The sequence below is a fragment of the Prionailurus viverrinus genome, chromosome B3 (assembly GCF_022837055.1).
Source record: "Prionailurus viverrinus isolate Anna chromosome B3, UM_Priviv_1.0, whole genome shotgun sequence".
Lineage (NCBI taxonomy): Eukaryota > Metazoa > Chordata > Mammalia > Carnivora > Felidae > Prionailurus > Prionailurus viverrinus.
In genome coordinates, this window is record NC_062566.1 from 60,682,676 (window position 1) to 60,698,247 (window position 15,572).

The window sequence follows — 15,572 nt, forward strand, 5'->3', positions numbered from 1 at the left end:
AAAAAAATCTGTGCTGATTTTTTCACTTTAGAATTTTTGAGTGTGATGGTACCCTTAGTTTTCAGACAAATTGAGATTTGGGGCAATTAAATGATACATTCAAGTACCTGTCGTAAGCCAGGTTTCTAGATTCCTACTCTAGTACAGTTCTTCCCCTCTGTTCACTCTGAGGAGGTGGCAAAGGCAGCCCATTTGGGGTGACATGGGTCTACCAGGACAAAGTACCATGAACTGGGTGGCTTACACAGAAGAAATGTATTGTCTCATAGTTCTGAAGGCTGGAAGTCTGAGGTCCTCGTGTCCCCAGGATTGGTTCCTTCTGAGGGCTGTGAGGGAGAATCTGTTCTATGCCTCCCTCCTCTTCTGGTGTTTTGCTGGCCATCTTTGTCATACCTTGGCTGATAGATGCTTCACCCCACTTCTGCCTTGGTGTTCTTCTGGTGTTCTCTGTGTGTCTTCAAATTTTCTTCTTCAAGGAAGAAAAGGACACCAGTCGTATTGGATTAGGGCTCACCTTCATGACCTTATTTGAACTTGATTACCTTTGCAAACATTTGTAAATAAAGTCACATTCTGAGATACTGGGAGTTAGGACTTCAACATAAGAATTTGGAGTGGGGAATACTGTTTAACCCAGAAGAGGGGCTTTTAATTTCCTTTAATTCTCAGTCACATAAGTGTCATTATTTTAGAAGGCATTGAAGGGAGAAAGAAGGAAGGCAAAATTTCACTGAACAAACAAAGAATTAAGAGTATGATCCTGACCTTATTTCTTCTTCACAATTGTAAACTAACAGACTGAACAGCAATCAAATGGAGTAAACAATATCATAATTACAACTAATTCTTAGCAGTTAATCAGTGGCTCCCTAAGATTCTATTTTGGACAATATTTTATCCTCCTAACTTGAATTAATCTACCTATTTCCTCATAATAAAACTGCGATCAAAGCAGTTGTTAATAATCAACGCTTTTTGCAGATCCAGTCAACTTCAAAAATTAGCAGGATTTAAGATTTAATAAAAAAATAATGCACATGCATCTCCTGAAAAATTCTCTGATTAGCCACTTTCAGTAGATTCTTGTTCCTTTATCAATTTCTTAAATTTTTTGTTTACTGTAGTCATTCTTACCTGTCAAGTCCCCTGATTATGAACAAGAGTTGTGTCTGATGTATGCTCTCACATATGGACCCAGGTTCTGGGGGGAGATTTTATCCCTGGCAAATGTTCCTGTTGAGAATGTAAGTAATTACACCTGCCGTGGAACTTAACACAGGGAAGGGTGGGTCTAGGCAAGAATAGAAGAGTTGATATGGAATGGTGAAGATTAATAAAAAGGTGCTTACTAATTTTATTTTCAACTGAAGCTGCCTAAGCGTGATGTTTTGTATTTCACCACATGAATAAAACAAAGAAATGTGGCTGACACACAGAAAAAAATTCTAACTATAGTTTCAAGTTACCCATGTAAGACTTTAAAAAACCTTCAGCTTGGGGTGCCTGGGTGGCTCAGTTAAGCATCTGACTCTTGACGTCAGCCCAGGTCATGATCTCATGGTTCATGAGTTTGAGCCCCGCATTGGGCTCTGTGGTGACAGCATGAAGCCTGCTTGGGATTCTCTCTATCCCTCTCTTTCTGTCCCTCCCCCACTGACTCTGTCTTTCTCTCTTTCAAAATAGATACATAAAAACTTTTTTTAAAAAAGCCTTTAATTTTTTGAGGATGATGGGGACACACAGATCAGTACTTTTCTGAGGGGAACCACGAGATTGTTGTAGGGCATGCTCTCAAGCTTGTATGTGCATGACACCTCCCCCCACCATATATATGCAGTTCCCAATAATGTTTTGTGAATAACAGATGCCATAGTAAAAAAAAAAACAAAAACAAAAAACAATGCATCTCCTTAGATTGGCAGTCTTACTAGACATCAGAGGTAGGTGTCCTGATTTTTTAAACTCTTTAAAAAGTTTTATTATATGCATGCAAAAGTAGAAGACCAATGAAGACAGCATTTATGTAGTGGATAAATATATGGTACTTCTATGTTTTGTGGGTTTGTGGTGCTTTACTGTTACAGAATTGTCCTCATGAACAGGATGATACACTGTGGTAGAAAGAGACTAGGCTGAAGTGATTGGCTTATACCATGAAGGCTTGTCTGCCAAAGTAACACATATTTGAGTGTAAATATGTGATTTTTTTCATCACGCTTACAGAGATCCAAACAGTTAATTATATATATGTTCCTTGATTAGTGAAAACTGAGTTAATCCCATTGCAAAGCAGCATTAAAGAAGCACTTTGATTACATGAAACATCACTGGTTCCTACAATTCTGTTCATATTCTTTATGCGATTGCAGTCACCAATCAATCAAATATTTGCTTATAAAACTGTGAGCATGAGTATCATCTTATTTAGGTTCTTCCTTAAGCCTACCTGAAGACAAATATTTGAGTGTAAGTGGTTTAGTTAGGAGGTAATCCTGGAGACATTGCTAGGAAGTGGAGAAGTGAGTCAAGGAAATGAAGGAAACTAATAAAGGGAAAGAGTATTATCAAGCCAATTATCAAATGTGGAAAACTGGGACTCTGTCCCACTAGGAATTCTGGAATGCATTATAGATCACATCTCAGAGTCAGCATGAATTGAGAGGCCAAAAAAGTAGAATATTTAACTAACTTCTGTCTGTCATGTTTGACAGAGGCACTTACAGATGGTCTTGCTCCCTCAGTGAGTGTGCTCCTAAAGTCAGAAAAAAGAGCTCAGGCAGAGAGTTGCAGGTGTTTCCAGTAAGCAGTCTTTAGTGTATAGAGATGAATACCCAGAGGGCGGAGAAGGGAGGGGATCCACAGCATCTACTAGAGCTACTTTCCCAGTAAACAGCAACAAAAATTTGCTTGAAGTCTCTTTCAAAGGCAATTTCAGAATTATTCCTCAAAGTGGAACTCACATAATGGAAACATTTTATGATACTCTATGTTGTAGATCTGGTCAAATGTGTTTTGGATCACAAAGAAACAGGCATACTGAAAGAGTTGGCCTTACTGAGTGCTCAAATGATGTAGTTCATTGTGGTCCTAGTATAGTCCCCAGCAACTGTTTAAAAAACTGAGGTTAATCTGGTCTTTAATATGAGCCAAGAAAGCTTATATTAATGTTCATCCTTAAGCTCTATTTTATGATGATGGCATGTATGAAAATACGCTAATTAGAAAAGTGTCCGAGTTACAAGCGGTGGAAAAGTGCTCAGCCAATAAGCATTTTCACAATCATGGTGTTGACTGGGAAAAACCAAGTGCAACTGAGCCAGATGGGGCAAAATCCAAGATATGAAAAACTTGCCTTGGAGGTCCTGCTGCTCTCTCCCCAAGGACAGCCGTCACAGTTCAATCAGAACACCAAGCCAAAGGTTGGCCTTTTGATTTTCTAGGTGTGTATAATGATACACTAAAAGGTAAGATTTGTTTAAAGAAAGAGCTTGAATGACTTTCTTTTTTGAAAAATTTGTTATATAAGCCCTCACAGTTGGATCTCACTGTTACTGTGGTCCAAAGAACACAGTGACAGCAAGCAATTTCCAAAGAATATTTCTTGTGTTTATTGAACAAAATGAAGGAATGCAATATAGTATTTTTTGTTTCTTTCTCATATACTACCTCATAAACTATACTTCTTTTTCTGGCTCCCCCAAATTTCTAGAGGTTTCCTTCCAGAACTCACCATAGAAACACATGTCTTCTTTCCTCTCCATTAGGGAATAAGGAATCCCTTCAAGGGCAGAAGGGAGTAAAAAGAGGTAAAGCAAAGTTAGAAATTGTACTAATGAACAGCGAAAGAAGAAAGACTAAAAACAGTAATATATAAAACACGTTTATCCCTTCAAATTTGTAATGAAAAAGTGACTTTGAAAGTGTGTTCTTCTAGGGGCGCCTGGGTAGTTCATTTGGTTAAGCATCCAGCTGTGGCTCAGGTCATGATCTCGTGGTTCATGCGTTCAAGCCCCAGGTCGGCTCTTCGCTGACAGCTCAGAGCCTGGAGCCTGTTTGGATTCTCTCTCGCTCTCGCCCTCGCCCTCTCCCTCTCCCTCTCCCTCTCCCTCTCCCTCTCCCTCTCCCTCTCCCTCTCCCTCTCCCTCTCCCTCTCCCTCTGCCCCTCCCCTGCTCATGCTCTGTCTCTCAAAAATAAATTTTAAAACTTTAAAAAAAAATAAAAAAGAAAGAAAGTGTGTTCCTCTCAATAAATGGATGTAATGTAGCATAAAGGTTACAGTGTGAGCTTTGGAGAGCCTGAGTTAGAATTCTGTATCTATGTGTGATACATTCATTTTTTTTTCTAACATAAAATGAAGGTAATTATAATACCTACCAAATGGAGTTGCTTAATGTATTAAGTAGATAATCCACGTAAAGCAATTACACATCACTGCCTCATAGTAAATATAACATAAATGTTAGCTGCCATTATCATTCTTTTTATTACATTGGCTTAGCATGGAGAATGTGCTAGAGAAGGTAGCTTCTGTGTGTGTGTGTGTGTGTTAAACTGGAGAAAATAAGACATCATAGTAAAGGATTAAAACCTGGAGAGAATGCATTTTTCACCTTTATGATAAAAAGTAGCTCACCACATTGACTTATTTTGCTGACTCTCTTAATCAGCATAGATATGGTAGGACTCTAAATGATTTCATGTTACTTGACATAATCAAATAGACATTAAAATCAGAGTTGAATGAAGAAAGTTGATGTAGCAACTATGAGTTCTATGAGATGTAATTCATTTAGATCTGATGAAAATTTCAGAATTAGCATCAATTACAGAACATAGTTACAAGTATTTTTCCTCATTGGAAAAAAGACCTTTGATAAGTATTTTCTTGATATAGAAAGGAATGTGCCACAGAAATCTCAATTTCATAATTAGGAACATATCCTAAATTAAAAATATTATATTATGAAGTGTTAATAATATGTATATGATGGTAAGAGTGTAAATTCACATTTATTTATTTTTGAAATAAAACATCAGTCTTCAAAGAAACTTCTAAGTTTTGGTTAGTCACTGTGTTTTATACCTCTAACTCTTCTTTCTCCTACCTGAGGGTGTGTGTGGGGAAACTACATATAGTGGTATTTGAACATTTGGTGGGAAAATTATGTGAATACATGATTCTGGTGCTCCTTGGTCATACTTGATCTGAATGAGTTTCAAGTCAACATGCAAATCAGAGTGCTCTTTTTCTGACAAATATGTGTATTTGTATCTGAGGTAGTAGAACCTCAGAACTTGGGATCAGTTCCTTTGTACCTTTTATCATCAGACCATGAAGATGTAATATGTTTTCATAAAGGCCTAAATACAGAAAACATACATCAATTTGGGAAAAGTGGTGTTGCAGGGAGCATGACGTGCACAGCCAGAACTTAGACAGATTGCTGGAATTTATTGCAAGCAACCAGAAGGTAAAGAATTAACAGCTGATTGCAATGACCTCTCTCCACATCAATATCAGGATAAAGATTTGCCTCCTAATGGGAAGTTCATGTATCACAGCAACAAATCCCCCGGATGCCTCTAAAGCAGTGAATGGCCAAAAAAAAAAAAAAAAAAAAGTATTATTTCATAAAATATAAAGAAGATCAAAAATTTGTAAAGTACATTACTTTAAGACATAGTACAGAAATTTAGTGTTAATTTGGCATTATTGGGGGGAGTTATGGTGAAGACTGGCAGGATTTAAATAACTTATATTTTTAAGAGGGGTAATCTAGGCCAAAGATAGTGTTAGAGTATTTGAGTAAATTTCTGGTTGAATCATCCATAATGCCTAATGAGAGAAGTTTTGCACGTAGGACACATTTAACCCATTTCCAGCTTAGTACTGTGGAGGATTCCAAACTCCTGCATTGCTCACGAAAGTACTGGAGACCTTGCAGGTTATCTTTTTTCCCAGTATGGGAAGTTTATGTTGTAGTCTTAAACTGCTCATAACATGACCAAGTGTGTTTTTTCAGGTTGGTTGTTCTAGGTAAAAAATGGTAAATTCACTTAAAGTTAAAATTGTCATTTGTCCTAGAAAAGACTATCTTTGGAATTGATGTGTACCAGGATGGAAAATGAAAGTAGATTCCACCCCCCGCAAGTATTGGAGTAACGTTAAATCAAAAATGAAAACATGAAATGTCTGTTGTTCATTGTTAAAGGTATGAAAATAATGCAGATAGTGAAGCGATTGGCATGATAAGTGGCATGTGCCATTGTCATTTGTTAATATTTTTGGTTGAATGAAAATTCTTGCATTATAACAAAAATAATTATAAGCTTCATCTGTTTGGCTTATTCAAAATGAAGAACTTTGTATTAAAAATAGTAGGGTGGTTTTTTGTTTTTCCTTATTTGTTATATATTCATTGATTACAGGGATAGAGAGAAAGTAAGAAAAGAAATAATATAAAGCTTAAAATACAATTATCCCATGTGGCTTTACTTAGTTTTCTGAAATAATAACAGAATTACAATTTTATCCACCCCTTTGATAAACAAAATATCATGTCAATACTGATTGGCTGTTGGATGGAGCCCTCCACTCTTTTTTTCTTTCCTTCTAAAATTGATGTAAGATTTTCTAGAACATTTTGAGTATGTCAAAGAGGTAAAGAATCAACAAGTCAATATTTATTTATTTATTTATTTATTTAAATATTTATTTTTTTGTGAAGGGGCAGGGGCAGAGAGAGGGAGAGAGAATCCCTAGCGAGCTCTATGCTGTCAACATGAAGCCTGAAGTGGAGCTTGATCTCACAAACCGTGAGATCATGATCTAAGCGGAAATCAAGAGTCATGGGGTTTAGTGACTGAGCCACCCAGGCACCCTGGTTACTATTTCATTTCTCCTTTTTGTTAGTAATAATTGCATGGCAGATAATTTGAGTGTGTGATAAAAATTAGTCTTATAGAATGGTGTACTCTTTTGTTAAAAATTTTTTTTTTCAACGTTTATTTATTTTTGGGACAGAGAGAGACACAGCATGAATGGGGGAGGGTCAGAGAGAGAGGGAGACACAGAATCGGAAACAGGCTCCAGGCTCTGAGCCATCAGCCCAGAGCCTGACGCGGGGCTCGAACTCACGGACGGCGAGATCGTGACCTGGCTGAAGTCGGACGCTTAACCGACTGCGCCACCTAGGCGCCCCGGTGTACTCTTATAGAATGTTGTAGAGTGGTGTACAAGGAGCCTCAGCATCTAGTTGAACACTTCACAAAACTAGTCAGTGGTACACTAAAGAGGAATAATATTCTGTTTCCATTTTTGGTTGTATATATTCTTAGTAAGCAATTTGCATATAAACTGGGGATCATTAGTAGTCATGAACAAAGTAAATAATTTTACATATATTTGTTTCTTAGCATCAACTATTTTATTAAAGTGGATACTCTATGCCTAATACTAAGCATAGTATGAGAGATTTTTAAAATAATTTTATAAGATATGAGTTTTTTTACCTTATTTTTTGTGTGAAAAGGTATATACATAAACTTTTTAATAGAAAAAGCTTATAAACTCTCTCAGTGTTTGTTTATAATACTTGGATTTTTTCATTCATATACATGTTATCAAATGTATATGATACATTTGATCATATTATATATATTATGTTTATGTGTTTGTTCTGATAGCAAATATTCATTGAGTGCCTGCCCTGTGCATGTTCTGTGCTAGTTTGTGGATACAGTAGTGAACAAAAAGGTTAAGTCCCTTATCCTCAAATGGCTTACCTTTTAGCATTATAGAATAGGGTCAAGGAAGCTCATTCGGGGTGACATTTTCAAAATGACTTGAAGGAAAAAAGGAAGTGAAATATGAATTGTGAAGAATTGGAGATGAACAAAGCCTCAAGGTGAAAATTAGCTTGGGGTGTAAGAAACAAGATAACCAAAGGAAAATTGATAGGAAATTGGAATAGAGATGGTATGGTCTTTGGGTTTTATTCTAGGTATGAGAAAACATAGAACAGGGTGAAATAATCTAAGTATTCTTTTTTTTTAACGTTTATTTTTGAGACAGAGAGTGACAGAGCATGAACGCGGGAGGGTCAGAGTGAGAGAGGGAGACACAGAATCTGAAACAGGCTCCAGGTTCTGAGCTGTCAGCACAGAGCCCGATGCGGGGCTTGAACTCACGAACCACAAGATCATGACCTGAGCCGAAGTCAGACACTTGACCGACTGAGCCACCCAGGTGCCCCCCTTTTATTTTTTTTAAATTTTATTTATTTATTTATTTATTTATTTATTTATTTATTTATTTAGTAAGTATTCTTAAAAGATTAATCTAGCTGGTATGTGGAGAATAATATATGAGGGAAGGGTAAAAATAATAATTCAGGAGAGAGAGACAACAATTATAGGAGAAAGGTCCCAGAATAGGTGAGAGGGGATGGGACCTACTACACAGTGGTTGTGTGTGGGGCCTTGGCATTAGAGGGAGCACACAGACTGCAAACCTACTAAAACAGGAGGCTAAGTGGGGGTATTTAGGCAGATTCAGGTAGGGAACTGAATTTGATGGTGGGGGGCACATGAAAATTTTCTTCTCATTCTTTACATTTTTTCAGTGAAATAAGGAACAACCTAATTAGCTGAATATGAGGAGGAGTGGTGTTGAGGTTTTAAAGGAGAAAAGATAATAAATTCATCCAAAGAATGGGGGCAGTGAATCAACTAGGTATACATAAACATGTGTAGATTTATATATCTAAGATATATGAATATATAATATATTATGGGTATTATATATGATACATAAATATATAAATATAATATATAAATTTGGAGATATATATCCAAACATGTATAATAAATATCTAAGCATATATAATCTACATTTATATATATGTGTATAATCTAAGCTTATCTGCATGTATACATATATATACACACACATATATATATACATATATGTATACATACATACACATGTAAGATTAGGTTATATATAATTTATATAATTACATAACATATAATTATATATATATTTACATATATATGCAAAAGCACATTTTAGATTGGTTAATCTTGAAGGTAAAGTCTAAACTGTGATGTCTAAGAGCCAATATATTCTTCTCAGGGCCTGATGAGCTATGCTTATTTGCATTGTATACTATTTCTGACATTGTTTTTCACTGTTGATCAAGTCATTGAAATAATCTGCTAAACAAAATAAAGGTTATGTAAAGAAAAAGCAATATTTCATAAACCAAAACACTTAGCATAGGCAGTCTTTGATTCTGGAAGTATGCTGAGAAACCATATTTCTGGCTTCACATGATGTGCCATTTGTTACTGTCATGAAATCAAGTGACTGAGGTAAAGAGAAGAAAAGGACAGTACAGTCACTGAGAACATTATATCAGAATGTACTATATTCACTCTGCTCTAAATGTCTCTTTATAAACTATTCTTCATTTTTTCACTTTTCAGGAAGAAACAAATCTTCAGAAGAACAGTAGTTATACTTGGCATGTGTTAGATTCACTGTTCAAAGCTTTTCTAAGAAGCTTGAGACCTATGGCACAAATCTTGGTTATTTTGGGTTTTAGAAAGTACTGTCAGGTCAAGGACATTAGTAAATAGTGGTGTAATGAGACAATGTTAAATGGATTAATAATGTAGGGTTTTGGTGAGCGTTAAATTTGATAAACTATGTAAGGCCTATGCTGCCAGGTACATACCAAGTACTTCAAAGCCACATTTATTGTTATCATCATCATTATTGTTCTTAAAATTTGCTGGTATGAAAACATCTGGATAAATGTCATGAGGTTTATTTTGTATATAAATTTATCTCCTAAGATATAGCCAGGCTAGCTTTATTTATTGTTACATATTGAAGCACATGGTGAGGTTTTAGGTGTAGACTCATAACCTGTATGAATAAGCCATATCTTAGAAGGTCTTAAAAGCCAGGATAATGAGTTGGGAGTTTAACTGGCAGGGAATGGGTAGCCAAAAGGTGGTAACACAACAATGACAGGGTAGATTTATCTGAAATTATTGGCTTTCTGCAACATGGCCGATTGAGTAGGCACGGCACCACATTCCATTCAAAACATTCAGAAATTCTGGGTAAAATAATACAGCAGTGAAATATTTAAAATGCTTAACCAGGCTCAAAAGAAAATGAAATCTTCATGTACCAGAGATGAGGGGGAAATTCAAAGATAAATTGTCTCCCATGAGGATCATTTCACAACTTGCAGTGCACAGGACTCAACCTGAGGAAAGTAATCTCCATTGATGCTGAGTTCACAAGTGAAATACAGCATAGTATCCAGCAAACATACAGAAAAATTGGAGTTCTATAAACTTGTGATAAGGGAGCAATCTAGAAAAAGACTATTACAATTAATGTTTAAAATAATTTAAAAAGGGATAAAAATCTTCATTGAAAAAGGATACTATGAAAAAGATCAGGGGGGTGCCTGGTTGGCTCTTTTGGTAGAACATGTCACTCTTGATCTCCTGGTTGTAAGTTGGAGCCTCACGTTGGGTATAGAGATTACTGAAAAATAAAATATTTAAAAAAGGGAAAAAAGAAAATATAAGATTTGAAAGAGATTCAAATAAAACCTTCTAGTATTTAATATACACATATTGATTAAAAACTCAAAAGATGGTTTCATGAGAAATTTAGATACAATCAAAGAGAGAATTAATAAACTTGAAAAAAATCTAAGAAAATTTTATGGAATGCAGCCTGTAATTAAATGATTATAAGTAAGGATATTAAGAGACATTGAGAACAGTTTCAAAAAGTATGAAAATTCTTAATGAAATTCAGAGGAGAAAATAGAGAAAATGGGACACAGAAAAGAACATGATTTCTCTAGTTAAAGAACCAAAAAGGATCCCAAGTCAGATAAATTAAAAAAAATTGGAGGGGTGCCTGGGTGGCTCAGTCGGTTAAGCGTCCAACTTAGGCTCAGGTCATGATCTCGTGGGTTGTAACTTCAAGCCTGGTGTCGGGCTCTGTGCTGACAGCTCAGAGCCTGGAGACTGCTTTGGATTCTGTGTCTCCCTGTCTTTCTGCCCCTCGCTGCTCACGCTCTGTCTCTCTCTCTCTCTCTCTCTCTCTCTCTCAAAAATAAATAAACATTAAATTAAAAAGAAATTGGTAATAAAGATAACAGGAAACAAAGGGGAAATATATGTGGATACATATATATGCACATATATTCCAGAATAATAAGTGAGATTACCTACAAAGCATCAACAGAGTAAAAGAGCAGTAATATATTTCATATCAGGTAAAAATGAGAACAGAAAATAATGTACTGAATTTAAGAGTGCTATGGAAAAGTAATCTTTGAACTGGAGATCCATACTTAATTAATTCAATCAAGAATAAGGCAAAATGGGTATTTTTAATATAAATACTAAAAGGTTTATTTTTCAGTGACTTAGAAAGGAAATGATTTTCAGGGACATACATGAGGAAGAAGAAAATTCATTTCAGAAAAAAAGAGTAGAATGCAAGAAATAAAGTGAGAGTAAATTAACAAAGTGTGGAAAAATAAAAATAGCACCAATAGGATGATTATTCATGGATGTTGAAAATAGGTGGCACTGAATAATGGGAAATAATTATATGGAGGAAAGAGTGGTGATTGGAGTTAAAGTGGTTTAGGATTTATTTGGGGGCCCCTGGGTGGCTCAGTCCATTAACCATCTGACTCGATTTTGGCTCTCAGTTCATGAGATTGAGCCCCACATCAGACTCTGTGCTGCAGTGCAGGACCTGCTTGGGATATTCTCTCTCTCTCTCTCTCTCTCTCTCTCTCTCTCTCTCTCTCTCTCTCTCAAAATACATAAATAAAAACTAAAAAAATTATTTATTTGGAAGGAGAGTATAGAACAATATTGGTAAATTAAATATGCATGTTGTAATGATAATAACCGTAAAATAGAAAGGAAACTAGTAGCATTTAAACAAGGAAAGAGAAAAAATAAGCAAAGTATATTTGTTCAGTGAAAACTAAGAAAAAAGTAAGATTTAAAAAGCAATAAATAGGAAATATAAAAAAAAAGAATTAAAGTCTATGCTGAAAATGTAGGTAAATTAAACCACCTTCCTAAAAGTGAGAGGTTCTGGTATTGAATAAAAATACATCAAATCAAGAAACATACACCTAAAACAGATTAACACAGAAAAATTGAAAGTAAAACATGAAAAAAATTATATGATTACTCACCTAAAGAAAGTTGTTATGTAACAAGATCAGTGTCAGACATCTTATATAGTAAGGCAAAAAAGTATAAAGAGAGTCATGACTTAAAACTTCTCCCTACAACGACATCAGTGGGAAGGTATAATAATTCTTGAACATTCATGCCTGTAATAATAAGACCTCAAAATATAGAAATCAAAAATTAATAACTATCTGGAGATGTGGACAAACCCTCCATCATAGTAGAAGTTAATAGCACATTGCTCAACAGAAACTGGTGGATAACAAACAGAAGAATTTAAGGATATGGAAGAGGTGAATTACACAAATATCAAGCTTAGTCTGCAATGAAATAACTATGCATTACTCCAAGCACAAACATGGGATATTTACTTGACAAAAATGAATCAAATAGGTAGGCCACATAGGCAAGTCTTAAATACAGCAAATACCAAAGCACTGATAACATGCATTTTATGTTATCTGATCAAAATACAAAAACATTAGAGATTCTTAACAAAATGACAGAAGAAAACTCTATACATTTGAAATTAAAAAAATCTAAATAATTTATGTGTCAGATTAAATTATCATGGATGTTTTGAAATATAGAACATTACAAGGAATCTACATATCAATATTTGTGAGGTGAGATGGGAAAAGAAACTATACATCTTTTTAATAGGTATTAGAAAAGGAGAAACATCAAGCATTGTAAGTCATGTTCAAATTAGAAAAATCCTGACAGAATCAACATGGACTATTTTATGTGATAATCATTCCTTTGTTTTTCTTTACTCACCTTTGCCTTCATTTCTAAATAGCACAGTTTAGTTTTGCCTGTTTTCAGATTTATATATGGGGAATCATAATTTAGGTATTTTTGTGTGTGTGCCTTGTGTCTTTGGCTTAACAAGACATTTACGAAAGGTGCTGATACATGCATCTTCAGTTAGTTTATTTACATTGTGAAATGATATTTTATTGTTTGAACTTGCCACAAACTGTTTAAACATTATAGCATTAAACCATTGGGTTTCTTCCTAGTTTTGGCTGTACAAACAGAGGTATAATGAACATGTACATAACTCTGTATGCAAACATGCCCTTTACTTTGCTTCTGAATCTATTTGACATGACTCTTGTATTGTTTGTATGTTCTCTGACCCAGACTTGGATTCAACCATTTCTCTAAGGAGCCCTGATTCCTCTTTAGTAAGAGTAGTAATTAAAAAAGAATAGGTGTTAGGGGCTAGGAGTGCTCCCTGGTTCTAGGTTAGTCATTGTTGCTAACTTTTCAGCAGATACAGCTATGAAATATGTATTAATTTAACATACAAAGGCATAGTTGTTTCTGCATCAAATTTAGGACCATAGGGTTTTCAAATTCCATTCTGCATCTATTTTGTACACCTAAAATCCCTGTTCTCCAAAGCACTAGAGTAATTACTAATGTTTCTATTCCCTAAAACACACATGTCAACTACAGAATAAAAATAGCAACACTACAGCCATTAATATAATTAGCTAAATATAGATGAAGTATTTTTGTGTTTGTGTGCTAGTGATAATTACTATATTTTAGAGTCAATTGCTATAGTTGACCTCCTTGGGTTGCAAAGGTTTTCAGCCAAACTACACAGCATGAGGTAAGAGCCCACACAAGACTTACCTCACTTCTGACACCAGACCCAAGTTCAAGGGTCCCAGGGCTACTCTCATTCCCCATCACCTGGGTATAAATTTGAGCATTCCCAGAACCACCCTCATGTTCAGTGATTCATAGGACTCTGGACAGTGCTGTATTTAAAATTACAGTCTAATTACAATGAAAGGATAAAAATTACAACCAGCCAAGGGGAATGACACGTAAGTTGATGTCTTGCAAAGTCCAAATGTGAAGTTTCCAGTCATCCTCGTGCCATGAAGTCCTAACAGTATTACTTCCTCCAGGTTACAGTGTATGACAATAACTCAAAGTATGTCCCCAGCCATGGAAGGTCACTTGAGCCTTTGGTGTCCAGTGTTTTTATTGAGGTTCAGTCACACATAGCCCCTATGGCTTTCCTTCCTGGAGGCCAGAACTGATAAGTCAATAGCCCACACAAAGATAAACAAAGATACTCCTGTCATGCAGAACATTTCTGGGCCTAGAGATCACCCCCCAATAGCCCAGGGTAAAGGTCAGACCTCTCTTTGGGTGAAGCTAGTTCTTTATTTGCAGTGATTTTGCTACCAACTAGATATGCCATTAGGTTTGTTTCTTTGTGTTTTTAGTTGATAGAAATTACTTTAAAAATAATTTGGTTTGGTTTCATAATTTTATAAAATATTGAGGGTTCTGAAGTCAAATAAGTCTAGTATCTATCTTTATCTCCTTACTCTTTTCATTCACTTTTCTATAGGTAACATTTTGTTTTATTTCATAGTTTATCCTTTAATTTTTTTTAATGTTTATTTATTTTTAAGAGAGAGAGTGAGCATGAACAGGGGAGGGGCAGAGAGAGAGGGAGGTGGAGGATCCAAAGGAATAAAACCCCTAGAATATTTTATGTGATAATCATTCCTTATGTTATAATCATTCCCCGATGCAAGGCTCAAACCCGTGAGCCATGAAATCATGAACTGAGCTGAATTCGGATGCTTAACTGACTGAGCCACACAAGTGCCCCTATTTTTTTTTGAATATAAGAAAATACAGGAGCACCTAGGTGGCTTAGTCATTTGAGCATCCAACTTGATTTTGGCTCAGGTCGTGATCCCAGAGTCATGGGATAGAGCCTCGCATCAGGCTCCACACTGGGCGTGGGCCCTCTTTGAGATTCCCTCCCTTTGTCCCTCTCCCCTGCTTGCTCTTTCTCTCTCTAAAAAAACATAATAAAATAATAAAAAAATACATATGTGAATCTTTCTGTATTCTCCCTTTTTAGAGGAATATTAGCAGCACAATTTAGTGTGAGAGGGGAGTTATTTCTTGTACACAGATTTGAAATAGCACCTCTGTCATATATCATATTCATAACCTAGGAAGCTCTTTTTACACACACTGTTCTGTTCCATTGATCTATCCAATGCAAATACCACATCATCCTGTATATTTTAGCTTTGTGTAAGTAAGACCTGATATTAGGTAGGGAAAGTCCTCCTGCCTTATTCTTTTACTTCAAAAATGTCTTGGCTTTTTCTGATACTTAATTTAAAATTTAGGTGTAACTTATTAAACTGCTCCAAAAGTATTGTGATATTATCAATTGTGACATTGAATTTATATGTCAGTTTTGTGAAAATTGATATTGCTACAGTATTGTCATTCAATTAATGAATGTGGTATATCT